The sequence below is a fragment of the Rhea americana genome, unplaced genomic scaffold (assembly GCF_003343005.1).
Source record: "Rhea americana isolate MKP2758 unplaced genomic scaffold, rheAme1 scaffold_2, whole genome shotgun sequence".
Taxonomy (NCBI): Eukaryota; Metazoa; Chordata; class Aves; order Rheiformes; family Rheidae; genus Rhea; species Rhea americana.
The window spans coordinates 14,293,307-14,300,884 of NW_028186149.1; the positions used below are offsets into that span (position 1 = coordinate 14,293,307).

Sequence of the window (7,578 nt, forward strand, 5' to 3'; positions counted from 1 at the left end):
TTTCCCTTGATTAGCACTACGTTCCATTCTGTCCTTGGTTACGTGTTTACTAGAGTTAGGTAAGAAACTATTCCTAAGCTGCTTCTGCCCCCCAAAAGGCTTTCTTCAAACCTTCCATCCAATCCTACTAGTTTCCTACTTGTTTTCACGCCTTGTATGAAAATACCTGTTTTTCACTGGTCAAAATTTTGCTACAAATTTTTGTTAACACAGGGAAGAAAYAGACAACAAAATAGACTGGTAAGACAGGAAGCAACATCCAGAATGCCATGGACGCACACAAATGACAGCTTGTTACAACATCGCTACCACAACCGCCTCAACATCTCACTTCTCTGCAATGTATGTGCTTGCCACTAGGTAGCCAGCAGCTCTCAYGGCCTAAGTATGAACAGCCGCCAACTGCCTGACTCATTCGCCTTTCAGGGAAGCTAGTAGGAAACCGTTTCCAGTTAGGCAAAATAATTAGAGTACTCCTCTGTGTTGCTCATGAAATAAATTCATTTCCTTTTCAAGTTATCTTCTTAACATTAKGTATCTTAGAAATGTCTGTTGAGCAACTGTATTTCAGTTTTCACAGATACATGTCTTGGTCTTGCCACTTTCTTGAACAGTGACATTATTTTTCACTCACTTAACTCATCATTTTCGTATTTTGTAGCTATAACAGGAAGTGGTTGCATAATCCGTTCACACATTTCTGTAGTTGTGCTGTATGGTCCTGTGGTTTGCATACCACTGAGTGAAGAACAAAAATAAAAATCAGAACATAGTTAYCCAAATTCTACCCTGGAAAGATCGTTTACAAGCCAAACCCTTGCTTGGAACGTGGCCACACAAAATTACAGCACTAAAATGTTTCCTCACAGATGACAGCAAAGAGATCCACAAACTCCAAAAATGGGGTTGTGACTTGAGGAAATGTGGGAGGCTGCTGGAAAAAAAAATGTACTACATTCCACCCTGCAAAAACATAAACTTTCTACTAAAGAAAGTGGGCAACACATTTTTGCAGTTGCAAGCAGAAATAGGTAAGGCAGTATGGCATAAAGTTTTCTGGAAGAGTTTCTATGCATAGAGGAACACAACAGAATTTTGGCGTTTGAGGGTTCAAAAAAGCTTAGTCTTCATTTTCAAATAACTGTCCCTGTTTTAGATACATCCGTATATGCTACTTTGCACTGTTCCTCAGTGGTCTTGACAAGACTTGGCTGCTGGAGTTAAAGCAAGGAGAAATTCGAAGAGCAGTATGGAGGTGATATGCATCACTTCACATTCTCCAGCTCAGAGGCTCATGCAAGAGGTAGAGATGGGTTTAGTCCATTTTCCAGAAAGTTCCCCTACCAAGGAGAAATGCATATAGAAAAGAGTATTTCATCTGGATAACCCAATGTTTTCATTACAATCACATAACATCTAATTATGTACTCCATAAATCTTCATATTTTGTTATGAARCTCATAATAGCAAAGTCTGATAAATAGATTCTCTCCCCTGGCCACTACCAATTGAGTAGAAAAAATACTTATTTATGAAGCTTTATTAATAAAATGTGAATAATTCAAACAGCTTCTTCAGTGAAGAAATAGCAGTAGAGTATATTCTTATTTGCATATAAATGAAATGACRCTTTAGTGTCAGAGTGAAGAATTATGAATAATATGAATTTTTACAGTACAATTCYGACAGCCTCATAAATATTATGGTCATAAGTTGCAGTTTCCTAAAATCTCATTTTATCTTTTATTACAAAAATATGACCAAAGGGCCAAGTCCTGCTCATTTTACATGTGTGAGTATTCCCAATGACAACACAATTATTGAATAAGTGAGGTTACCAGATTCAGCCTTATGTCAGATAGTGGAGCAAAAAGCACGATGCTATTTGTATATCTATTTGGGAAACAAAATCTCTTAATTAATGATGAAAAAATCGTATCTTTTGGTAGAGAACAACAAAGAAAATTGCACTGCTGTACATTCAAACAGATGCTTCAAGTAAAGATAATATACCATATGGGGAAATGAAAAACACTYGGCTAATATGCATAAGATGCCAATTTTCACCCTTATTCTGTAGGTACCATTTCCGCCAAGCACAGTATTCTTGTTAAGCTGTGGGCAATCACAAAGACTGCAGCAAATACAAGAACATTCATGYTACTTTAAAGATTTAGACTGTCTGCTGAAGAAAGCTTTGATTTTCCCTATTTTAAAGGCTGAACAATTTTCTGAAGCACAACCCCAGACCAGTTATATTGTCTTGCTTTTGGTTGTAGTCTCAACCATTTGCTGAAGCACTTTTGACCAGCTTGGCCTGTAAAAGACTGCTGTACTATAATCTCATTAGGAAGGACTGGATTTGGATAGAGAGGGCTGGGCTGGATGAAGTGTATTCTTCTAGGTGGCAAACAGAGGAAAGGGACATTACTTGARAAGTTCCTCTGAAGCCTTGAGCAATCTGACCAGCTGGGACAAGAAGCTGATGCAGTTGTTTCTTCTTTATATGTAAGCGATATTTTTCTGGGCCACAGTAATGACCAAGTGTGATGGGAAAGTCTAATATGGAAATGACATACTTGAAAAGGAAAGCTAGACCTGGCATGGTAACAGGAAAAAAACTATTTGTGGAGTTTTTAAAATACACCGATTCATTTACAAACTTCAGAAAAGAGGGACTACTGAAACATCTAGTCTGATATCCTGTAAATTATAAGCAATTAAATTTATCTGAATTACCCCTGAACTGACCCTGCTATAGTCAAATACAACATACGCTGTATTTGGCTAAATTGCATCTTACAGCATGGCATCCAGTCTTGATCTGAAGACATCAATAGCTAAAGAACAAACCTACATACCCTACCAATTTGTTCCAACGATTAATTACTATCAGAGGTACTGAATTAGATGCAGAAGTCTGCACCTAATTCACTATTTGAATTTGCTTGATTACAGGCATTACTTCTTTTTACATTGCTCTTTGCTAGATTCAAGAGCTGTTGTTACTCAGTATTTTGTCCTGTGCATGTATGTACATACAGTTATCAACTCACTTTTCAATCTTTTTGATTAGATGAATAGAGGTTTTTAATCTTTCAATTACATGCCATTTTTTCAGCCTCCAGTTCATTCTGTAACTCTTCTCTATACTCACTTCATTTTTGGGGGGCATCATTTTTGACATTTGCGCATCAGATCTGTGTACCCCATTTCTGAATTATCCTCAGCAATTTGCATGTAYGGGCAAAAATTGCCACCATTAGGGTCTGCGCAAACCCTTTTTTGCTACTGCATCACACTTGGAACCTGTGTTSATTCATTTGCCAGTTGGCTCATCAGTCCTTTTCAGACTTTTCCATTGTGTAGGTGTGGCCTACATTCATTATTCTTAGGTGCATGTTTTCCACTGACTTTATTAAAATATATTTTGTTTGAATGGGACCTAGTTTACGAAAGGTCAAGAATTCCTCTGCGTCTTTGCCTGAGGTCATTTTTATATCTATTTTTAACTCACTCCATATAGGTTGAGAGGCTGCTGTATTCTGGTATATTTTCTGACACCACAATAACTCTTGACATTTCAGATAGGACTAGCTGATCAGAAAATACTGGCATAGACAATCACAGCCACATCCAAGTGGATTATGCTGGGGCTTCGTAGCACCATGAAGCTCTCAGATGGATGAGAGAGTGAAGCTAGCAATCTCACCTTTCAGGTAAATAAAATACTAAATTTCAAGTCAAAAAGGTTAAAGTATGAAAATGGAAAATAAAAAACAGAAGAAAAAAACTTTAGTCTCATGGTTTGCGAAACAATTTCTTTATGTTAGCACAAGACTCACGAATCCTGAATGATTGAATTTGACAGTATTCCTGAAGGGCACAATAGCATGAAGAGATTTGTCTCAGTCTGGTTCTAAAGAGAGGAAAATTGGCTATAAAATCATATTTCCAAACAAAAAGAGAAATTAAAAGTTGGGAAGTTTACTTTTAGCATGTGATATTAAGGATAATGAAGACTGAATAATACATTTAACAGTTAATCTTACCATTCAGATAGAGGAGGGTTTTTTACATATATATATATATATATATATATATATGGATGTATGTATGTATGTACACACAGACACACATGTATTTCTACATATTCATTAATGCACATATATATACATATGCATACATATATATATATATACATATACATATATTCACTGCTAAGGCAATAGCTACCTGCAGTTTATTGTTTCTAAGTAGTTTCTAATTTCTAATTCTAAGTTTCTAATTTATGAGCAGATGTTCTTGGCAGCAGGAAGAGGTTAGACTTTCCTACTGCTGTCTCTGGTGGATATCAACTATCTTCCTGGCTCTGTCCTTTCTTTTTAACAAGGTTGGAGCATAGTATAAACACAGGGAGACTTATGCTAGCTTAACTGACCTAGGAAGAGGTTAACAGACATTTTCCAGTGTCAGTACTGATTCTTTTACATCTGTCAGCAGATTAAAAAAAAAGTTTGATTCACCTGCAGATTCTGGCAGTAGTAGATGCAATCACACAAGAATATTTTCATCATTTCTTCTCAGAAAGCTCCCAGAGGCTGATTTTGGCCATTGTTTGTCTGCCGTAAGCAAAGTTCTTTGTGGGCCTGTTTTTGTTGTTTGGCTTCTCATCCTATGGATTAAACATAAGAGATAAAGTCACAAGAGAAGACAGTTTGGCTTGCAGAGCATTAGACATGCCATTTGGTTGGGCATACCATGCTTGGTTGATGCAGTTTCTTCTTTTTTTCTTCTGATAAGCTCCTAACTTGGGCATGTCGTAAGAACTGGAAGCTCTCAGAACGAGAGCTTTCTTTGCCTTAACAGCAGAGAAGGAAAGGGATTTCTGCTTATCCAAGCTAAATGAAAAGAGAACATCTCTCATGTTTTGGCAAAGGAAGAGAAGCTTTGCCTTTACCAATTCTACATTCATTCTAAATAAAATAAAAAATAAGCTACAGAAGACATATTAGAAACAGTATACTTAATCTACTACTCCTGTGAAAATGTACATGAAGAAAGATATTGATGAAGAGGTGAATTTTGAGAAGATATTCATAASAGGAGAGTCATGGCTAACTTGACTGAACTTCCTCCTTAAACAAACAAGAAGCAAGAAGAGAAAGACATTTTTGTCAGACTAAAAAAAGAGTAGGACAATAAAATAAGAGACAATATTAGATAATATTACAAGTAGAGCTACACTAGTGAGAACAAATAAATGTAAATTTGATATGATGGAGAACAGGAATCACTGAAAAGACTGCATGAGGGATCACAATAAATTTGGATCAACAGGAAAAGGAAGAAATAGAGAGGAACAAGTTATCGGTGTAGATAAATGACCAGGTCTAAATAATAAAAATTTTAGGTGCTGGAAGAAAGAGAGTCTGAGATATTGTAAGTAATGACAGCTGGACCAAGAAGATAAAGTGAAAGATTTCTCCCTGTGTGTGTATGAATATAACCTGAATGACAGGGAAGAAGGTAGCACTGACATCATCAACAACAAAATGCTAAGAATGGTAGCTCTATAAAAAGGGTGATGATAAAAAGGTGATTCTACATTGTCAGAACTCAAAGGCACAAAGGGAACCCAGAGGTAGGCTGTAATTCTGAACTGGCCAGGTGGCAGCAGAGTTATATGTGCAACTCATAAATAATCTCCAGGTATTTCACAAGTGTTAATTTGAATAATTAATGCACTGTATGCATGCACTGTACAGTATGCAGAAATGATCACAGCTTTCCTAAAAGGTTAATTCAGAATGATGGTGTCTGTGAGAGCACTAGGATAAGCCTGCTCTCATTTATGCTTATTCAACCCTTCTACCTGCTATAGGATTGCATGGATAAAAGAAAGAATAGAATTTGGCCTGCATTATTCTGTCATTATCCTTCACTTAATTCACATTTGCTGTAATCTGCTCTTAAATACTCTCACCCTAAACCAAAATTGTTGAGAGTGTACTTCACATAGCTAAATGTCTAGGTGCTGCACTGGCTTACTGCTCTTAAAAGCTCTTAAAAGAATATGCAAATTATAACAACTGCTGAAAAACACCCAACAAATGAACACCAAAGACGCTGAGCAACATGTCTCAGCGCTCCAAAGAAGCTGAGCAACATGTCTCAGCGCTCTATAAACTGGATACTGCACAGCAAAGTGGTGGAATCTGATTCTAATTTTACAGTTTCTGTTAACTTCATCTTATTATGAGATTATACCCAAGTTACGGTATTGCCTTATGCACTTTGACAACTTTAGGCTTTCCTGTTATTTACAAAGGGGTAAAGTTACAGATGTCTATATGAAGCACCCAGTAAAAACAGTATTACATTGCATATTCTAGTGAGCAAGAGACCTAATATATTCAAATGCAGGTTATTAGATTACCATTAAAGGTCAATGTTTTTATGTTAGAACAAAAAGAAAAGGTGAAAAAATGTTCAGATAAAAAAGTGAGGTGCCTTAAAAAAAAAAAAAAAAAAAACATTAGCATGCAAATGCACCGGCTTCAATAAAATTCTACCATTTTTAACAACAATAAAATGCAATTCAAACAAATAGCCTCTTTTCCTGGCACTACTCACTATTACTTGATACAGTCTGAAGCCAAATCTTTAGTAATAGATGMGGAATGGACAGTGAATCCAAAAGAAATTGTTTTAAAACACTTCTGCATTCTTAAGAACGCACTGTTGAGAGCAGGGGATGTAGTTCAGTGGTTCACTGACTGCATCACTATCCTGCTGTAAGCGTTTCCCCATGCAAGGAATAAAAGCTCTGTAAGCTCGTGGTAAGTTTTGGTGCTTCAGCAGTCCTCAAGAACTACTCACGAGGGTCTCAGCTACTTCAGTATCATCACCCTTCCACTTAGGGAGCTGAGGCGTTTTCAGTTCGTAACCATTACCACTAAAGTTACAGAGTTTTATTGAAAACCGTAGCATAGAAAAACAAGTCTGCTGTGAGTAGGCCTAAATCTACTCTACATGTCCGTGAGAAAGTTTTCAGGGTGGTGCAAATGAAAAGAATTTGAAAACCACTAATCTCTGTCCTCTTCACAGAAGGCATGAAAGAATCTTTTCCTTTCCTCCTGCGTGCTTTCCTCAAGCACTACCATCCCACGCTTGCTTGCGCCAGGGCCAGCGGCTACAGTGCGATACGGTTAGGTAACAAAACGAACCAGCAGGTCAAGCGATGTCCTCCGCCATGACTGGTGTAACTGGAGAACTGTTTCACGGAGTCAGAGCAGAGCTGACGAGAGCAAGACCTTACCTGGGGCCTACAATAATTCCACAATAATCGCATATAGGGATTTTTAAAGGCTCGATATTGTTGCACAGAGCGTGAACACGCGTGGGAGCAGACGCGCAGAACAGCTCGGGGTGCCGGCGCGCACCACACCCGCCGCCTACGTCCTGCTCGGCCCAGGCAGTTACCACACAGCTTTTTACCCCCCGGCCCGGGCCAGGAGCGGACCCCTGCGCTCGCGCTTACTTCCGCGCTGCCGACCCCGCTGCGCCTTTCCGCCT

General features: G+C 38.0%; 1 long non-coding RNA gene across 1 annotated transcript; it reads right to left on the reverse strand.

Moving 5' to 3' along the window:
* Positions 1-7,277, reverse strand: LOC146596777 (uncharacterized). The gene is made up of 4 exons (XR_014895682.1): positions 7,230-7,277; positions 4,761-4,901; positions 4,527-4,675; positions 1-1,340 (listed from the first exon to the last, which is right to left on the reverse strand). It is a non-coding gene; the product is annotated as an uncharacterized LOC146596777 (long non-coding RNA).
* Between the last annotated feature and the right edge of the window lie 301 nt (positions 7,278-7,578).